Here is a 21,897-nt window from a genome sequence, read left to right as displayed (position 1 = left end):
TTGCATAACGCCGAAATCCTGAAACACATCCGTATATTTCGAATGCGGTACAACAGCTGTAGGTAGGAGACGAGGTACTGGCAGAAGTAAAGCTGTGTGGACGAGGCGTGAGTCGTTCTTGGGTGGCTCAGATGGTAGAGCACTCGCCCGCGAAAGGCAAAGGTCTCGAGTTCGAGTTTCGGTCGTGCACACAGTTTTCATCTGCCAAGAAGTTTCATATCAACGCACACTCAGCTGCAGAGTGAACTAATTCTGGAAACAGCTGCATAGTTACTGGAGAGATACAGGATGTTCCAAAATTCCCGTTAAAAACTTCTAGGGAATTGAGTGACGATATTTTGTATTCGAACCCATGTATGGAAACGTATATCCCTGCTACAGCCGTATAAATATATCTTCGCTATTGTGGTATGCAACAGGGTAATCATCACTGGAGGGGTGTTACTTACGTCGGATCGTATGATGTCATTTGACGGCTGTCCTACCTCTCTGAACTGGTTCGAGGCTCGTTCTTGTGTCTGTGACTGATAGAGCAACATTGCTGAGTACACTTTTGCCGAATACACCGACACGAGTATTGTGTGGGGCCAAGTTCACAGTGCTGGAAGAGCTGCTGGTCGCCTTTATCAAGATCGTTGTCCACAACGTCTGACTCCTTCCCACACGCTTTTCGTTACCATTGTGCAACGTCTTCGAGAAAGGGTGCCTTTACCGTCAGCAGGCGCGACTGTGGTGCCCCGTGGAGACGCAGAGCACGCGAATTGGAAAGTATATTTATATGCATATGGTGTCTGTTCTTTCGGACATGTCCGAAAGGACACTACGAATGTAGTGTGTGGATATACAAGGTGAGAATGTGGGTCTCGCGGGAGGCGTGCGCGAGATAGTCCCTGCAGTCGCACTATCCTCTGTGCCCTCGGTGGCTCAGATGGATAGAGCGTCTGCCATGTAAGCAGGAGATCCCTGGTTCGAGTTCCGGTCGGGGCACACATTTTCACCTGTCTTCGTTGATATATATCAACGCCCGTCGTCAGCTGAAGGTATTAATACCATTCTAATTTCGAACTGGAAAAGGCCCTCCTGTATAAACAGTGTCTCTTAAGAACGATTTTTTTTGTTTCTTTGGTTATTAACGACTGAAACTGCAGAACATTAGATGTACTGGGTCACATCTACCCTTAAATGCCAAATAAATCAGTATAATAATGCGTATTGAAACACAGAGGTATGTAAACAGGCAAAATATGGTGCTGCCGCCAGCAACGCCTGTGTAAGACATGTGTCTGCCGCGGTTGTTAGATTTTGAACGTAGTATTATACTCGGTGCAAGAGCGATGGGACACAGGATCGCCGAGGTAGCGATGAAGTGGGGATTTTCCTGTACGACCATTTCACGAGGGCTCCGCGAATATCAGCAATCCAGTAAAACAACAAATCTCCGACATCGCTGCGGCCGGAAAAACATCCTGCAAGAATGGGAACTGAAGAGAATCGTTCAGCGTGGCGAAAGTGCAACCCTTCAGCAAATTACAGAAAATCTCAATGTTTGACCACCAACAAGTGTCAGCATGCGAACCATTCAACGAATCATCATCCATATGGGCTTTCAGAGCCGAAAGCCCACTCATGTACCCTTGCTGACAGCACAGCACGAAGCTTTACGCCTCATTTAGGCCCATCGGTACGAACATTGGACTGTTGATGACTGGAAACATATTGCCTTGTTGGACGAGTCTCACTTCACAATGTATATAGAGTATGGACGTGTATGGGTATGAAGACAACATCATGACTCCATGGACCTTGCATGTCAGCTGGGGACTGTTGAAGCTGGTGGAGGCTCTATGACGTTGTATGGCGTGTGCATTTGGAGTGATGTGGGACCCCTGATACGTCTAGATACAGCTCTGACTGGTGACACGTGCGTAAGCATCCTGTCTTATCACCTGCATCCATTCATGTCCATTGTGCATTCCGACGGATGTGGATAATTCCATCAGGACAATGCGACACCCCAGACAACCACAATTCCTACAGAGTGACTGCAGGAACACTCTTCCGAGATTAAACACTTCCGCTGGCCACCAATCTCCCCAAACATCCGGTACGTTTCCAGTAAATTGTATAGCATTATCGAGCATATCTGGGATGCCTTGCAACGTGATGATCAGAGATCTCTGCTCCCTCGTACTCTTACGGATTTATGGGCAGCTCTGCAGGATTCATGATGTCAGTTACCTCCTGCGCGACTTCAGCCATTAGTCGATTCCATGCCACGGCGTGTTGAGGCACTTCTGCGTGTTCGCGGGGGCCCTACACGGTATTTCTTTGGCTCTTCAGTGTAACAAATTAATTGTCGAAGTGACAGCGTTACCAACATGTTTGCAATAGTTGTAGCACACGTTCCAGTAAATTGTATAGCCGTTGTCGTATTACAATTGGTATCTGCGAATACGTTCCATAATTCGTGACAGATAGTGAGGCGCGACTGCAGACGTCCGCAGCGTTTACCCAGTGTCGTCTTGGCTACGGCAGCTCTGACGGCCACGAGCATAACCGGAGATAGAGAGCGCAGCACGGCTAGTTTGAAGGCCACTTTCAACTAGTGTTGCCAGAGGTGTGTCTTTTTAGAGATACTACGACTCGCCCCACGTAAGCTTTAAGCGGAAAGCCAAATGCTCCAACTTCTGGCCTCTGCTAACATTTCGAAATACACTATCCTATCAGTAAGTGTACAGACACCGATTAGTGGACATTAATATGCAGTGTGTCCACCCTTTGTCTCTATGGCGGCTTGAACTTTGCGCGGGACACTAAGTGAGTTGCATGCCGACAATTTACGCACCACACACGGAAATAGTATCTACGTGTTTGTACATGCCAGGCAATACATTGCTCAGCATGATTGCCATCTCTCTCACAAATTTTGAACGTTTGGAGCACAATGTGCGGGCTCTTTAAAGCAGGTCGCGATTTTGATGATGTAACGAACCAACTGATCTGAATTTGGTACGATATCCGTCAGGAGGGCATCCACTAACTTTATCAATCAATGTCAAGCCGAATAACTGCCCGCGTAAAGGCCAGAGGTGGACCAACACGTTATCGACTTATCAATTTGTGAAGCTCTTTCTCTTGAATTAATCATCCAGTTTTTCTGCAACTGTAATCATTCATTTGCCCCTACACGTACATGATGTATATCGATTTCCATCGCACTGGGGTAATTTCTCCGAGATACGTTTATTTTCCTTAGTGTGTAAATATATTTGTAGCAGGTCATTCAAAAAAGTTTGAAACGAAATAGAGGAGAGCTGGTTGTTGTTAGGAGAACAGAATGTCTTAGACTCGCGGATCATATGGTGTTATTGACAGAGAGCGAGAAAAGTATGACTGAAATGTTAACAGAATTAAACAAGAGACGTGAGTAAATTGGAATGAGAAATAATAAGAAAAAGGCAAAATGTCCGGTGTTAAGTGCAAGAAAAGTAAGAACAACTATAATGTTAGGCAGGAAGATACAGAACAATTTAGTGTTTTTAGATAACTGCGACGCGCTATTATGGACGATATTGGAAGTAATACGGAGGTGAAAACACGTATAACAATTGCCAACGAGACGTTTCATAACAGGAGGCTTTTATGTGGGTGCGTTGATAGGGGATAAAATAGGCAGGCACAGTGAGAAATTAGGTGGTGTTGACTTGGAGAACAGAGAGAAATTTTAAAGGTATCAAATGATGGGACTGCATGGAGAGCTACATGTGAAGACCTGCCCTAGGGCAGAAAACTCATGGTGGTGGTGGTGGTGGTGGTGGTGGTGGTGGTGGTGGTGGTGGTGGTGGTGAAGAAGAGGAGACTTATTTAGGACATTTTGCAAGACGCCCATTTTCTTGTAATCCAAATTTAAACAAAAAATAGGCAGCTTATAATTTGTACTCTACAAACGACCGTGAATTGCATGGCAGATGGAACTTGCCATTATATCAGTTATCAGGACTTATTCCCAATCCACTGGTGTATGGAGCGTGCGAAATGTGACTGCTTAAAAGCCTCTGTGCGTGCTGTGCTTTGTCTAATCTGGTCTTCATGCTTCCTACAGTTACGATACGTAGGCGGTTTCAGTATATTCCTACATTCATCAAGTAACGTCGGTTCTAGAAACTTTCTAAGTAGGTCTCCTCGCGATACTTTGCTCTTCCACGGGATAGTCTGTGTCTATCATCAACTGTCCGTTAGTTCAGTTCTCTGAACGCCTTCGTGACATTCTCCTATGGGTCAAACAAACCTGTGAGCATTCTTTACTGCCCTTCTCTGTATAAGTTCAATATCCCCTGTTCGTCCTATCTGGTACTGATTGCAATTCCCCAGTATTGTACCAATGAACCGCACGCGCTTTACCTACAAATGTGCTTATGTGATCGTTCCATTTCATACCACTACAAATTTATACACTCAAGTATTTACTTGAGTTAACAAATTGCAGCTGCAGCGCACTGAAGCTGTAGTCATCGGACTACGTAGTCTCATTTTGCAAAATGTTGATTTTGTCGATACCGTCGCAGTAATATATTTGACTATGCTAACAGAGCCTCAACCTCACCTCTGCTTGCACGGCTTCGAAGTATAAAAGTCCTCGAATGTGTTCTTTAAGTTTTGGAGACAGATGAAAATCGGATGGGACCAAGTCGGGGCTGTGTGGAGGTCAATCGACGGCAGTAAACGAGCAGCATCGGAGTGCTGCACACGTCGCAGCGCTCGGCTGTAGTTCGGCGTTGTAATGCTGAAGAGGAGGGTGTTCCACGTGCGGACCAACTCTTCCAATTCGTGCTTTCAGTTTTCTGAGCTGTTTCTCTCGCACCGACACAGTTACATCACACACCGCTATGCTACACGGTACAAATCGGAGCCCTCTAGCAGCAGAGGATTGCAGATATGTGGAATAAAGATGTTGAATGTTACTAACGTTGTTTAACCGGAAAGCTCAAGAGTTTTCAAATAAAACATTTGGAGTCACTACTTCTCAGCACGCCCTCGTGTTATATGCACAAAAATCAAAAAACTGTTTCTGAGCAAAGTATGCTATTCTTTTAATTGAACATCTTTGTAATGTATATCAGTAGTAAACCTTATGGTGATGGTGAAATTTCGTATTTATATTTACATTGCAAGGCGATTAATCTGTGGCCAATATACAATAACAAATGCAGTAGCCAGGTGGATATTAACTGCAATACCACCCACATAGCCACGGTAAGTGGAAGAATTGGTTTTCCGACACATGTCGCCATGTAACTGTCGCTCATGGCGATACATTAAAGAGGGTATGAAGAGTCGAGGGGCATGAAATGGAAGCAGTGGTTGGGAAGGGAGTGAGACAGCGTTGTAGTCTATCCCTGATGTTATTCAATTTGTTTACTGAGCAAGCAGTAAAGGAAACAAAAGAAAAATTCGGAGTAGGAATTAAAACACATGGAGAAGCTGTATTATAAAGAACACTGTGGTCTTTTTATTTTTGAAATTTGCCCAAAAAACCTTTCTTACTAAATTTTTCCACAAATTTCACTATTAATATATTATTCATGAAAAATGTCAGCTTGCTGGAAAATAGTGGAAATGCATGTAAGAAATGTTTTGTGTTTTACCGTTAATATAACACAGCTTGAGATAAGGGACATGGAAATACATCAATTTAACATGGTGGAGATAGAAGATACCTTCTCCCCATGAACTATGACTTTAAAAACAAATGAATGTTTTCAAATCAACAGCTCATTTCATGAAGTCATTACTAGAAACGTGATTAATCTCCACAAAAATTTGGAAGTTAATTACTTTGGTGCAAGAAAGGCTCCATCATTCAGGAAAACGAATTTTCAATAACTTGCCAGCAGCCATAAAAAGCTTTACTACTGCAAATTTCACTTTAAGAGGAGCCTAAAGGATTTATTAAACCATCTCCTCTGACACCATTAATGAATTGCATTTTTTAGTAGAACTAGGGCGCACGCTATTGAGAGTGAGTGAGTGACAGAGGGGGGGGGGGGTCAAATAATGCGAGTGCAATTAGAAGTATGTCTAAATTTTCATTCCTCATTCCACGTCCATGATCAGTCCTCTTGCTATCTGTGGAAGGTAAATTAGCGTATTAGTTTCCCCAGTGAGTATCTCCTCACTATAGATCAATTGCAACAGAAAGTACATATAATCTAATCTAACCCTCTTGTCTGTCCCATTTCTGTTGAAGGTTACACATAAGACAAATACCTTCATATTTTTGTTTTTGTGGTCTTCAGTCCAGAGGCTGGTTTGATGCAGCTCTCCATGCTACTGCAACATGTACAAGCTTCATCTCCCAATACCCACTGCAACCTACATCCTTCTGAATCTGCTTAGTGTATTCATCTCCTAGCCTCCCTCCTCGATTTTTACCCTCCAGGTTGCCCTCCAATATTAAATTGGTGATTCCTTCATGCTCAGAACGTGTCCTACCAACCGATCCCTTCTTCTAGTCAAGTTGTGCCACAAAATTCTCTTCTCCCCAATCCTATTCAATATCTCTTCATTAGTTATGTGGTCTATCCATCTGATCTTCAGTATTCTTCTGTAGCACCATATTTCTAAAGTTTCTATTCTCTTCTTGTCCAAACTCTTTATCACCCATGATTCACTTCCATACATGGCTACACTCCATACAAATACTCGGAGAAAAGACTTCCTGATACCTAAAGCAATACTCGATGTTAACAAATTTTTCTTCTTCAGAAACACTTTCCTTGCCATTGCCAGTCTACATTTTATATCATCTCTACTTCGACCATTTCAGTTATTTTGCTCCCCAAATAGCAAAACTCCTTTACTACTTTAAGTGTCTCATTTCCTAAGCTAATTCCCTCAGCATCACCCAACTTAATTCGACTACATTCCATTATCCTCGTTTTGCTTTTATTGATGCTCATCTTACATCATCCTTCAGGACACTCCATTCCGTTCAGCTGCTCTTCCAGGTCCTTTGCTATCTCTCAGAGAATTATGTCATCGGCGAACCTCAAGGTTTTAATTTCTTCCCCATTGATTGTAATTCCTACTCCGAATTTTTCTTTTGTTTCCTTTACTGCTTGCTTAATAAACAGATTGAATAACGTCAGGGATACACTACAACCCTGTCTCACTCCCTTCCCAACCACTGCTTCCCTTTCATGCCCCTCGGCTCTAATAACTGACATCTGGTTGTACAAATTGTAAATAGCCTTTCGCTCCCTCTATTTTACCCCTGCCACCTTCAGAATTTGAAAGAGTATTCCAGTCAACATTGTCAGAAGATTTTTCTAAGTCTACAAATGCTAGAAACGTAGGTGTGCCTTTCCTTAATCTAGCTTTTAAGAGAAGTCGTAGGGTCAGTATTGCCTCACGTGTTCCAATATTTCTACGGAATCCAAACTGGTGTTCCCCGAGGTCGGCTTCTATCAGTTTTTCCATTCTTCTGTAAAGAATTGGCGTTAGTATTTTGCACCCGTGACTTACTAAACAAATAGTTCGGTAATTTTCACGTCTGTCAACACCTGATTTATTTGAGATTGGAATTATTATATTCTTCTTTAAGTCCGACGGAATTTCGCCTGTCTGATACATCTTGCTCATCAGATGGTAGAGTTTTGTCAGGACTGGCTCTCCTAAGGCTGTCAGTAGTTCTAATTGAATGTTGTCTACTCCCGGGGCCTTGTTTCGACTTAGGACTTTCAGTGCTCTGTCAAACTCTTCACGTAGTATATCATCTCCCATTTCACCTTCATCTACATCCTCTTCCATTTCCATTATATTGTCCTCAAGTATATTGCCCTTGTATAGATCCTCTATATACTCCTTCCAACTTTCTGCGTTCCCTTCTTTGCTTATAACAGGGTTTCCATCTGAGCTCTTGATATGCATACAACTGGATCTCTTTTCTCCAAAGGTTTTTTATTTATTTATTTATTTATTGTTCTGTGGGACCAAATTATGGAGAAATCTGCATGGTCATGGAACGAGTCAATACATGAAATTATAACACGATAGTAGAAACAGAGAAAATGAAATATAAAAACATACTCAGGCGTCAAGTCGTAAGTTTAAACAAAGAAAATCAACGACAGGGTGTATACATCGACAAGGAAAAAAAATTCCCGGATTTTTCCCGGGTTTTCCTAGTTGAAAATACACTTTCTCCCGGTTGAAAATACACTTTTTCCGTGTTATCTGACAGTATACTTTTCCTCGGCACTGTAAAACTTGTCAATCCTTACAATGTTTATGGTTTTCTACACAGACGTAGAATTTGACGGCACCTTAGAAAACGAAACCCAGGGGAGAAAAAACATCTTTTGGAAAGATCTTTGATGTGCACCAACATGTACGCTGCATTTTTCCTTGTTACGGAGGTATAAATTCGAATTCCACCAAACACTGCATGTTACTTTCCGAAGCAATGAAATCGAGATTGCGACGCGCTTTTGTAAGCCAGTCATAGCTCATGTCACGTGATCTCGCCAGCTGATGACAGCATAGGACACGTAATCTAGTCAACCAATAGCAATATCACTCTTAAGTAGCGCGAACAAACAAAAAAGAAAAGTTAATGGTGGAAATTAACAGACATAGTGTGACTACAAGAAAAACAAAGCTTTCACAAATAATATTCGTCTCAAAGATTAATAAGCTGCAAGAGAAGCTAAGCTTCCACATATAATGCTGATCTTTTTGCGCGAATTACACTTTAAGATACATCACACAAATTTGCCAGTAAAACTTTTAATATCGACATAAATATCTGATCTTCTGTGCTCGAAATTCTTCTAGATGGTCGTCCTCAAAGACTTGATTTTTGAAAGAGAGTCAAACGCTCTGTGATCTAAGAAATTCATCGTACATTCTCGCACATAGTTCATCTTGCGTAAAAGGAAATTTACTTTGAAAGTAACACTTTTCAAACCATCATTCGCAGTATTTTCCCGTGACCTGTCAGAAATTGGTTCGTTTCAGCAGTTGCCAGAGAGCGCGAGGTACCAGGCGTCACTGCGCCTGCGCGGCTACGATGACGCAGGAAGCCCGCATGTCCGTACGTGTAAAACATGAAAAGATCTTGCATTATGTCATAAAAGAAACAAGACATCAAAGGATACTTCGAGAGCATCGGAAATCGTGAACCAAACTAAAATGCATAGTTCGGCTTAAAGTGCACAATCATATGTCCAGATTCGGATGTAAATTTTCTTGAGTACTAGTAATCTATTGTCTCATGTTTGGTTCATTATTATGACATAATGCCATACGAGCTAGAAGATGGAAAACGTGCACCTGAAATGCAGCGAACAGTTGAAACTAGCCAAAAGTGTGAAATCAAACACTTCGTTTCAAATTAATTGACTGCCTCAGCGCAAAAGATTAATAAAAGTCAAATCTCTTTAGCAAACAGACAAAAATATCTTCATTGTTCTGCAAGGCGATTAATGCTTGACTGTCAGAAAGGTGGAAATAAAACGTGAAACTAACAACATATTTTAGCCTTCCGTAACTATGCGAACGTATTTTAATTCATTTCATTTAATGTGAGAGCGATAATCGAAGAGGAAACAGCAAAATCACTAAACGTAAACACAGGTGACGTGGAGACTAGCCACCTCCCCACTACAACTAAGACTGCTCTGTGCATCAGCCCCGGATCTACGATTTCCGAACCGGAGCAATTTAGATAGTGGCGCCAAGCCACACTACTGTAACCACAAGCGGGAGAAGGTACTACTCACACGCCACTCAACTGCGCACGCGCAAGAGCCCGCCCGCAACTACTCAAATGAATCTAATGTAAACAGCTGTCACGTCACGCTCATCGGAGGCAATTTGTTGTTAGGAAGCACTGCATATTCTTCCTAAAGCCTTTGACACACTTTGGTTGGCAGACGCTTGTATGAGCACAGTGTTTTGTTGTTGTATATGGCGCATTTCCTTTGCGACTTAAGTCTTATTTTCGTTTCTTTTTCTCTCGTTCATGTTTTCTTGCTGCAGTATTATTCTGCAAAAGCGGGATACAGTAATATCCTTCGTTAGAGTATTGGTTACTACCAGTCATAATGACAAAAATTTAACTGGTAACAAAAACAATGAAAAATTCCCGGAATTCTAAAAAATACCTGGGTTTTTCCCGGTTTTCTCCCGCACGAAAAAAATTCCCGAGTTTTTCCCGGATGTCCCGGGTCGTATACACCCTGAACAATGTAACACTGGAATTTGCTTATTTTTTCAGCTTTCCAGGATCTCCTCGACAGAATAGAAGCAGTGATCTATGAGGAAACTCTTCAGTTTAGACTTAAAAGATTTTGGGCTACTGATAAAATTTTTGAGTTCTTGTGGTAGCTTATTGAAAATGGATGCAGCAGAATACTGCACTCCTTTCTGCACAAGAGTCAAGGAAGTGCATTCCACATACAGATTTGATTTGTGCCTAGTATTAACTGAGTGAAAGCTGCTAACTGTTGGGAATAGGCTAATATTGCTAACAAAAAACGAAATTAAAGAAAATATATACTGTGAGGGCATGTCAGAATTCCCAGACTATTGAATAGGGGCCGACAAGAGGTTCTCGAACTTTCACCACATATAGCTCGAACAGCCCGTTTTTGAGCCAAAAAAATCCCCTTTTGAATCAGAAGAATTACCCCAAAAAATAATACCATACGACATAAGCGTATGAAAATATGCTAAGTAGACTATTTTTCGTGTTGAAATGTCATTTATTTCAGATACTGTTCTAATGGTAAATAAAGCAGCATTTAGTTTCTGAACAAGATCCTGGACATGGGCTTTCCTCAACAGCTTACTATCTATATGAACGTCTAGGAACTTGAACTGTTCCATCTCGCCTATAATATGCCCATTCTGTCTCATCAAAATATCGGTCCTTGTTGAATTGTGAGTTAGAAACTGTAAAAACTGAGTCTTACTGTGATTTAGCATCAAATTGTTTTCCACAAGCCGCAAACTTATTTCATGACCTACATTATTTGATACCGTTTCAATATTACACAGAAGATCCTTCACTGCCAAGCTGGTGTCATCAGCAAACAGAAATATTTTTGAATCACCTGTAATACTAGAAGGCATATCATTTACATAAATAAGAAACAGCAGTGGCCCCAGCACCGACCCTTTGGGAACGCCCCCACTTAACATTGAGACTGAACATCATTACCACTCTCAATATTGCGGAGAATTACCTTCTGCTTTCTGTTCTTAAAGTAAGAGGCGAACAAATTGTATGCTACTCCCCTTACTCCATAATGGTCCAACTTCTGCAGTAATATTTTGTGGTCAACACAGTCAAAAGCCTTCATTAAATCAAAGAAAACACTTAGCGTTCGCAACCTTCTATTTAATCCGAAAAACCTCACGGAGAAAAGACAATATAGCATTTTCAGTTGATAAACCATTTCTAAAACCAAACTGTACATTTGACAGCAAATTATGTGAATTTAAATGCTCCAGTAACCTTGTATATACAACCTTCTCGATAACTTTAGCAAACACCGATGGCATGGAAATAGGTCTAAAGTTGTCAACATTATCCCTGTCTCCCTTTTTATAAAGTGGCTTCACTAGAGAGTACTTTAATCGGTCTGGAAACTGACCACTCCTAAAGGAAAAGTTACAGATATGGCTAAGTACTGGGCTAACATACACAAATCAATACTTCAGTATTCTGCCAGATACCCCGTAACATCCATGAGAGTTCTTGGTCTTTAGTGATTTAATTATTAAGTCAATCTCCCTCTTATCAGTATCATGGAGGAACATTTCAGGTAACAGTCTCGGAACACTTTTTTCTAAGAGCGCTATATGATTCCCTGTTGGGGCTAGGTATCTATTTAGTTCACCTGCTATATTCAGAAAGTGATTATTAAATACTGTACATATATGCGACTTATCAGTAACATGAACATTCCCACTACGCAGTGATTCTATATCCTCGACCTGTCTCTGCAGACCAGCCACTTCCTTTACAACTGACCATATGGTTTTAATTTTATCATGAGACTTAGCTATTCTATCTGCATACCACGTACTTTTTGCCTTCCTAACAAAATTTTTAAGCACCTTACAATTCTGTTTGTAATGGGCTGCTGCATTTAGATTTTGGCTGTTTCTAACGTTTTGATATAATTGCCACTTTGTTCTACAAGATATTCTTATCCCTCTAGTCAGCCACCCAGGCTGCCTGGTTGTGCTAGTACCCTGTTTTGAACGTTCTAACGGAAAGCAACTTTCAAAGAGCACGAGAAAAGTCTTGAGAAAAGCATTATATTTATCGTCTACTGTATCAGTGCTATAAACATCTCGCCACTCTTGTTACTTGATAGGGTTTACAAAGGTCTCTACAGCAACTGGATCAGCTTTCCTACACAGTTATTAACTATATTTAACATGTGTTGCAGCACAAAAATCTTTTAGAGGTAAAATTTGTGCATCATGACCTGAAAGGCCATTCACATTTTTGCTAACATAGTGCCCTTCTAGTAATGAGGAATGAACAAAAATGTTGTCTATGGTTTTTCTACTGTTCCCTTGCACTCTAGTTGGAAAGAATACGGTTTGCATTCGATTATATGAATTAAGGAGGTCTACCAGCATCCTTTTCCTTGTACAATCACTTATACAATTAATATTGAAGTCACCACATATAACTAACTTTTTGTATTTCCTATAAAGTGAACCAAAAACCTCCTCTGGCTTTAGCAAAAATGTTGTGAAATCGGCGTCTGGGGATCTATAAATAACAACAATTAGAAGTTTAGCTCCATTAAATTTAACCACACCTACACAACATTCAAACACCTTTTCAGTGCAGTACTTTGAAACATCAATTGACTCTAATGGGATGCCGTTTTTCACATACATGGCTACTCCCCCACACCGCAAAGAGCTCCATGAAAAGGTGCCAGCCAACCTGTATCCTGGTAAAGGAAGCCTCTGAATTATCTCCTTATTTAAAAAGTGTTCAGATATACCAATTATTTCAGAGTCAACATCTATAAGCAGTTCACTAACTTTATCTCTAATACCTCGTATATTTTGATGAAATATACTAATTCCCTCAATACTCGTATACCTAAGCTTTGTCAAAAGTGGTTCCTTTGTTAGAGAGACTTCCCTTAAGCAGGAATATCTATCAGCTGACTTCAATCTAAAAAAGGTGCAGCTCTAACACCCACTACTGCAGGAATTTTCCCATGAGTGATCCCACCACCCCCACCTATGCTGCCACTTTTATTTTCCTGTAGGCAGTTTCTATCTTACCCCTAGTGATATGCGCCTCTACATCCTTACATTTGTCCTCTAGCCATCCCTCCTCAGCCATTTTGCACTTCGCGTCGATCTCATTTTTGAGACGTTTGTATTCCTTTTTCCCTGCTTCATTTACTGCATTTTTGTATTTTCTCCTTTCATCATTTAAATTCAATATATCTTCTGTTACCCAAAGATTTCTACTAGCCCTCGTCATTTTACCTACTTGATCCTCTGCTGCCTTCACTATTTCATACCTCAAAGCTACCCATTCTTCTTCTACTGTATTACTTTCCCCCATTCCTGTCAATCGTTCCCTAATGCTCTTCCTGAAACACTCTACAACTTCTGATTATGTCAGTTCATCCAGGTCCCATCTCCTTAAATTCCCACCTTTTTGCAGTTTCTTCAGTTTTAATCTACAGTTCATAACCAATAGATTGAGGTCAGAGTCCACATTTGCCCCTGGAAATGTCTTACAATTTAATACCTGGTTCCTAAATCTCTGTTTTACCATTATATAATCTATCTGAAATATTGCAGTATCTCCAGGTCTATTCCACATATACAACCTTCTTTCGTGATTCTTGAACCAAGTGTTAGCTATGATTAAGTTAAGCTCTGGGCAAAAACCTACCAGGCGGCTTCCTCTTTCATACCTTATCCCCATTCCATATTCACCTACTACGTTTCCTTTTCTTTCTTTTCCTACTATCGAATTCCAGTCACCCATTATTATTAAATTTTCATCTCCCTTCACTATCTGGATAATTTCTTTTATCTCATCACACATTTCATCAATTTCTTCGTCATCTGCGGACTACTGTGGTTGCCGTGGGCTTTGTGTCTATCTTGGTCACAATAATGCGTTCAATATGCTGCTTGTAGTAGCTAACCCGCATTCCTATTTCTTTTATTCATCATTAGACCTACTCACGCGTTAGGTTATATTGGCCTTCCTAATACTTAAATCTATATTCGATGTTAACAATGACGCCGGTGGATAGACTATCATGAAATTACTGACTGTCGAGAAATTCACGAATATAACCGACAAGCTAATGGGCCCTTCGCAGGAAAACGTTTTTCGCCGCAAAAAGCTGAAAACTGGAATCCAGAAAATGAGTAAAAAATATATATTCACTGACAAAAAATTAGTGTACGTACACTTCAATAGTTTGGGATTTCTCTATTACGTAACAGTTTTTGTGATTGTATCTTGCAGCTTTAGGTATTTTTAATTAAAATAGATTTTAAAAGGACCGAAAGAACGTTTGGGACTACGCTACAGATCGTTCTGTTAGCACAGTTCTTACTTGGTAATCACTTTCGTTGACTTCGGCAACTTTCAACCAAAATCTCCAACCTAACCGAGACAATGCGCTACGATACAGCCGAGATCATGACAAGAGAATGGGCTACATCACACTCGAAGTAATTTTATATACATAAGGATCTCCATGACCTGTGTACGTCTAATATGAAAAATCTCCGAACTCCTCAAATAGTTCGCAATCTTCACCTGACCTAACTGTTACAATTTCAGAATTAAAAACCGAATTCAAAGAAAATTTGGCTACCAGTCACAAAACTAGAAAAATAGGAATTAAATAAAAGTGAGAACGTGCAACAGGTTAGCAATAACCATAATCAGGAGATTCTACAGAAAATAAAAGTGAGAAAGGAAATTATTAATATTATCTACCGTTTAGGAACTCTAGGCTACGAAAGGGATGAAACCACATACCGAATAATTGGTGGAAGAGTTAGTGTGTTTTAAGATTAAATCCAAACAAGAATTTGAGAAAAATATATCGAAGCTAGACCTATATTATGAAAAATTGCTAACTCTCGAGACAAATTGTGTCCTTGTGTATTAGATGAAGAGTTTGTGCCCCTAGTACGGATAAAACAGGTTGTGCAGCATCAACAGAATCTTCGGACATGTGTTTCGTATTTCATCCAAGCCTGCGGTCTATAAATGCTTAAGCAATATACCATTATAGGGAAATTACCTACGAATAAGTTCTTGGTAAAGAAACACAGGGCACAAATACGTTTGTAGGCTTAATATGCACTAAACTGTGTTTAAAAATCGCTATAGTTGCCTTGGACTAACGACGAGCGAGTACCAATATAACCTGTACGCTTTACAAAGCTGTTATCCATGAAAAAGCTAAACTGCGTATCGTGAAAAAAATACAATTTAACACCTAAACAATGACACTAGCTGACAATGGGCACTGTTGAAAATTTATGCCAGACCAGGATTAGAACCCGAGTCTCCTGGTTACTAGGCAGAATTACGCAGTTGTCAAGCCAATTGCACGAACTGCCCGAGCATGCCGTTCGTCTGATCCAACTTCTCAATTTCTCCATGGACTGCTAATGTAGTGCTCTTTGAGCATTATCCTCCTCGCCTTAATTATACAGTACGTGCCCAAAAGAACAGACACCGAATATATACAAACTTAGCCTTACGAACATTGCAGACGCCGTCTATGTAACACACGTCACACTTCGAAGAATTTACCAAAACATTGCATTGTTTACTATCGACCACGAATCAAGTAACGTAAAAAAAAAAAGCTCTGCGTCCATTGCGATCATGAGTCAGAGTTAAAAAACACTAATTATAAGTCCCCTACGTATTATAGTTGCTGCCGAAAGAAGAGAATCACTATTTTCCCACAAAAGGAAATATAGTTAAAATTACGCTTCTATTTCGGCTGGTTTCGTCGCTTACTAAAAATTGTAGTTGAAGTTACATAGTGGACTCTCCCCTCCCCCCAACCAGAAACGTAGTTTTCGTGGCTATTGTGCGACTTTTGCACACAGCTAGAGAAGGTGTGTTAAATATGGTGCGGAGGGAAACACAAGGCTACGCTACAGGGCATTCTGCTCGCACGACGTTTACTCGGCATTCATAATCGTTGGCATAAAAAACTCTCAATAGAATTACCCCCCTCCAACCTAACTTAGATCTCGGGCTACACTACCCATCGACCTGTCATTACAACCAAAATTTCATTGCGGTGGGGGGAGGGGGGGAATTTCCTGTATATCTCTCTCTCTCTCTAGGCAAAACTGTCAGTTATTGTAGATTGATTGTCAGTCTCAATTACAAGATTTACTAGTGGTAAACATTTTTGAGACGGCTCCCAATTTTAGAATAGTCCTGTTCGTCTTACTTGGCATAAATTGTTCGCTGGCGTCCCAACAGCTAGCTCCCTCAGTGTCTGCTTCTGCCATCGCACCACGCCAGTCTGTTGTTGTCCTAGCAGACCCAACGCACCGCACATCCAACACCTTCGGAACCACTCTCTGGCCAGTTAGCAACTGAGCCGCGCACTGTTTACATCGTGAAAAGAAAACGATGCAAAGATGTACACTCAAATGGCACGACTGAGTAGTGCACACACACAGTAATATCTGTGGAATGTCGATCGACACGCGCAGAACAAAATTCTTCTCGGGAACGTACAGCGTCTCCGAAAAAAATCTCGTGACTATATTCCGGCGTTACGGCCAGGTTCTCATTCAAATGAGCAAAAAATGGTGCATTTGGAAATTTTTTTGAGGCAATGAAAATACATTCGAAGGATCTCTTTGGGAATTACGAGTGATCATACTATGATCTTTATTTTAGATTTTCAGTAAAAAAAAAAGAACAAAATGGCGCCTGTAATTATGATCTGATCAAGGGCCTGCGAGTTTGAAGTACGCAGACTGCGTGCAGTGTGGCCCCTCAGATGTTACCTGAAATCAAAAATGGATATCATCAGTTGATATATTAAATTTATGGGAGCTCATACTTCTCTGAAATTAAAAATGGATAACATCAGTCGATATTACATAAAATTTATGGGAGCTCATACCTAACCGCAATGAAACAACCTTAAATTTAACGATACAGTGCAAATTCGAACTTTGAGTTCGATTTTTTGGGGGTTTGTTTCACTCCTTATGCCTTCACAAAAATTAGTTAATATTAATCAATGTCATATATTATAGGCATAAGCTCCTAAGAAAAGTGTTTACTTTTCTGGGTCAGAGGTAGAAGTTAAGAGATTGAACCATTTTAGTTTATGCTGCATGCCGTTCTGAGAAAATCGTTTCTCGAAAAAAAAAGTTTAAAATTTAGGGAAAATTTTAGTTGTATTGTTACCTCAATTTGCATGAACTAAGTGTTACATATATATTTTTAATGTCGCTGAACACGAATCTGAAGTTAGATTTTCAGTATTCAAAACGGCTAATCCAATACGGAGGGCACAGGATTATGTTTTGACCAATTTTTACCAAAAATGCATTTTCGTTATTTACGTTTAGTCTGCAATTCAAGGAGTACTTATCAACCCTTCCTCTAGCTCAAATTATTCCTAGACAGCAATTTCCTGTTCTTCTTGGCAGGAAAAGCCGATCTGTCTAAGCTGGAAATGCAGCACTCGGCACCCTGCACTCGTTATTCATCCGTATTTTCGGCGAGTATGTTTGCATGCATTCTGCAGTATGAATCATTTTGTGCACGTGCGTCACGGGACGAGCTTTCATCTACATCTACATCTATATGGATACCCTGCAAATCACATTTAAGTGCCTGGCAAAGGGTTCATCGAATCACCTTCACAATTGATAATTAATTGAAACCCTCAGCTGCCGACAGGTGTTGTTGATTTACCTCGATGGGGACAGCTGAAAATGTGTGCCCCGACCGGGTCTCGAACTCGCGATCTCCTGCTTAGATGGCAGACGCTCAATCCACCTGAGCCACCGAGGACACAGATGAATTGCGCGACTGCAAGGACTTATCCCTTGCACGCTTCCCGTGAGACCCACATTTCCATCTGTCCACAATCTACATACGTAATGTACCTAATAGGTATTTGCCCATCCACTCATTACTGGCGCACACTAAGGTGACGATTCCCGTAAGAGTTCTGGCAACCTGTGCGCATTCGCACAGACGAAGGTCAATGACTGGGTAGCCATTAACCATATATATGAAGATAGTAACTGTTCTCGAAAGAACAGGCGCCACTGATGACCGCGCAGCTTCTCTAGAATACATGATAGACCGGCCGATGTGGCCTAGCGGTTCTAGGCGCTTCAGTCGGGAACCGCGCGACCGCTACTGTCGCAGGTTCAAATCCTGCCTCTGGCAAGGATGTGTGTGATGTCCTTAGGTTAGTTAGGTTTAAGTCGTTCTAAGTTCTAGAGGACTGATGACCTCAGATGTTAAGTCCCATAGTGCAAAGAGCCATTTGAACCAATACATGATTAATTAATGAAACCCTCGGCTCCCGACTGGTGTTGTTGATATACCTCGATGGGGACAGCTGAAAATGTGTGCCCCGAGGTATATCAACAACAACAGTCGGCAGTTGAGGATTTCAATTAATTATCATTTATTCTAGAGAAGCTGCATGGTCATAAATGGTATCCGTTCTTTCTAGAACAGTTACGATCTTCATATAGCTTTACAATTCTCTATTATTCCAATCTCGTTTAGCGCGCGGAAAGAACGAACACCGATATCTTTCCGTACGAGTTCTGATTTCCCTTATTTTATCGAGGTGATCGTTTCTCAGTATGTAGGTCGCTGTCAAAAAAATATTTTCGCATTCGCAGGAGAAAAATGGTGGTTGGAATTTCGTCGCAACGAAAAATGCCTTTGTTTTAATGATGTCCAGCCCATATCCTGTATCATTTCAGTGACACTCTCTCCCGTATTTCACGATATAACGTGCTGCCTTTCTTTGAACTTTTTCGATGTAGTCCGACAACCCTATCTGGTAAGGATCCCACACCGCGCAGCAGTATTCTAAAAGCAGACGGACAAGCGTACCTGAGCAGAGCGTTTCCGACTCAAGAGTGTCCCATGACAACTGTCTGTCTATGGCAAGCTCCTATGGAACCAAACTGCTGAGGTCATCAATCCCTATGCTTACACACTACTTACAGTAAACTGTGCTGAGGACAACACACGCACACCCATGCCCGTGGGAGGACTCGAACCTCGTAGCCAATCGTAGCGACGGGGGGAGCCGCGCGAACCGGACATGGTGTTTGAGACAGCGTGGCTACACCGTGCGGCTCATGGCAGTTGTGACACTGCTTCAAACAATGGGCTGCAGAAACTTTTGTAAAGCACGGAGTAAAAAAAACTTTTCCGTTCCAAGAGTCTAGACAAGTACACCTTTTAAAAGATGCAACCACAAAGAAGTTGAATTTTCGAACGTTTTGAATGAGAACCTATCCTTAAGGAACACCGTTGATCAAATGTCACAGGGATTATGTACTCAGGTTTCAAATGTGGGTTAACAGTTTCTAGTCAATATCCGGAATGAGCAGGGCTTAAAACTTTGAAGCGTTAAATTTCAAGGGCCGTTCTCTTGTTTGCAAATACGAGTAGTTTCACAGCGGAAATTTCTCTACTTTTTTTTTTTTTTTTTTTTTTTTTTTTTTTTTTGCTGTGGGAAAAGGAGGATAGCAATGGGAGAGGGGGGGGGGGGTTGTAACGTTCCCTAGTAACACTCACACTATTAATAAACTAAAATTTGATTGTACTATATCCGCCGCTATGAAGCAATTTGTATATACTGTAATTATTTAACAAAAAATATTATTTAATTTTGTGTAAAGGACATTCGTTATTATTGTAATATTTTCTGTAGTAATATTCTCGATGTATTTATGATTATAATATTTCTGTACTCATAATGTAATTGCAGAATGTGTCAATATCTGCGATAACAAAAATGTAAAATTCAGCCACAGAGGAAAATAATGTTGTAAGATTACAAAGAGATGTTAATGGTCAGCAGTAGTATAAAAAGCACCACGTAGTGTGTATTCTTTGTCGTCTTCCTCGAGAGCTGAGAGTGAGAGGAGCTGTGACGTAGCATTTTATGAATGGGTAGACTTCTTTTGTCTGTATCTAGATTTAGCCGCCATTAGAGGAGAAATTACAAACTAATGCAAGTTGAATTATTGTTGTGTCTAAATACATTGTAATTTAACAAAAGTGTGTATTACTAATGTAAATTAGCTTGCCCATGTCATCTATAATATTTCTTTAAGGAATTTTCAGCATTTTTAGTGGTGTTGCTGGGCTGTGCCGCGACCGAACGATTTGCAGCGGCGGCACATTTAAAAATTGTTCCGCTAAGAAAAATTAACCAAACCCGTAAATCGGGAGCAGATAAAAATTAGCAGCGAATTAAGAAAATGTTTTTCCTTTACAGCTATCCAGAGACTGACGGAATATATCACTAGTTTCACATTTGTGCATTCATAGGCGGATAGTTAACGTTGAAATTTAACAATTTGTTGGTTCTTTCAAATAACTTAAATGTATAGTGAAGTGTGTTTTATCAATGATAATTAAACTTCGGCTTGGCAATATTTAACCATTTTCTGCTAATAGAGACAGTCTTGTGTTCCATAGCTAACGCCGGGAAACAATTCAGTAAATATTTAAAAAAAAAACACTGCATTTAGAAAAAGGGTGCTACGGCCGAATTATGTAAAGGATTTAATTCTCAACTAAATATCCTTAATCAGTTAATATGAATTCACGTAATTTTAAATGTACTTAATTCTGTGTGAATGAATTTTTATTACCACACGTAAATAAGAGGTTCTACAACAAAGTTCGTACGTATAGAAGGAAAGAAAAGCAAATTAACTAAAAACAAATTTAAATAAGGTAACTGATTATTCTTTAATGTAATTTCATTAAATTGGCGCCCAACGTGGGGCCCGAATATGCAGTGGCCACAAAATACCCATGAGATAACTAGGGAGTTATTGTAGTCGAACTCTGTTGGAGAACAACTAACATTTTTTTCATTTATTGTATGTATTGCCTAACCAATATTGTGTGGTAATACCTGTATATGATTTTTTGCATGAGAACACTATATACCCAGAGGCAAGCTGAAGAAGAGAGCTCATTATATCGAAAAATTAAATACCTACCACAATACCAGGGGCAGATAGATCACCATAAGGTAAAGCTACAGTGTAGTTGTCCTGTGGGTAGTAAAGTAGCCTCAGTGCAGTGTTCTCGGATCATTAGTGGTGTGCTTGTTGTTAGTGTTCTTTTTTAAAAATAACAGGACATTTGAGTAGTTAGTCACTGTAGTATATAATAAGTGTGTTTCAACAAATGACCATTTCTTGTGTGATTATGTCAGTGAAACCTAAGTGTTAGGATATTTAGTTCAGATTTTGTTTCTTTTGTTGACTATAGTTAGATTGCGTAGTCAGAAAGATATAAACATGGATAATGAACAGCAGTTAGCAAGCAGTGATACCGAGTTAGAAAGTGGGGCACAAAGTAATGTTAGTGGCGTAGTTCAGGAAGTACGATGTGAGAATCTGGGGGCAGAAGGGCAAGAAATGTTTCCACTGCCAGCCAGTGATTCAGTTGAAGGTAGAAATACTGTACCACCCACAAGCACTAGACACGGACCAGAGAGTGGTGAGGTGTCAGAAGTGCAATCATTAAGAGTTATGTTCGAGCGCATGCTCAATTTCCAAGCTACGTTTATGCATGAACAAGCAGAGCGTGATCGA

This window comes from Schistocerca serialis, chromosome 3 (genome assembly GCF_023864345.2).
Source record: "Schistocerca serialis cubense isolate TAMUIC-IGC-003099 chromosome 3, iqSchSeri2.2, whole genome shotgun sequence".
NCBI classification, from domain to species: Eukaryota; Metazoa; Arthropoda; class Insecta; order Orthoptera; family Acrididae; genus Schistocerca; species Schistocerca serialis.
The sequence above is the reverse complement of the archived record's forward strand: the minus strand, read 5'-3'. Positions refer to the sequence as shown.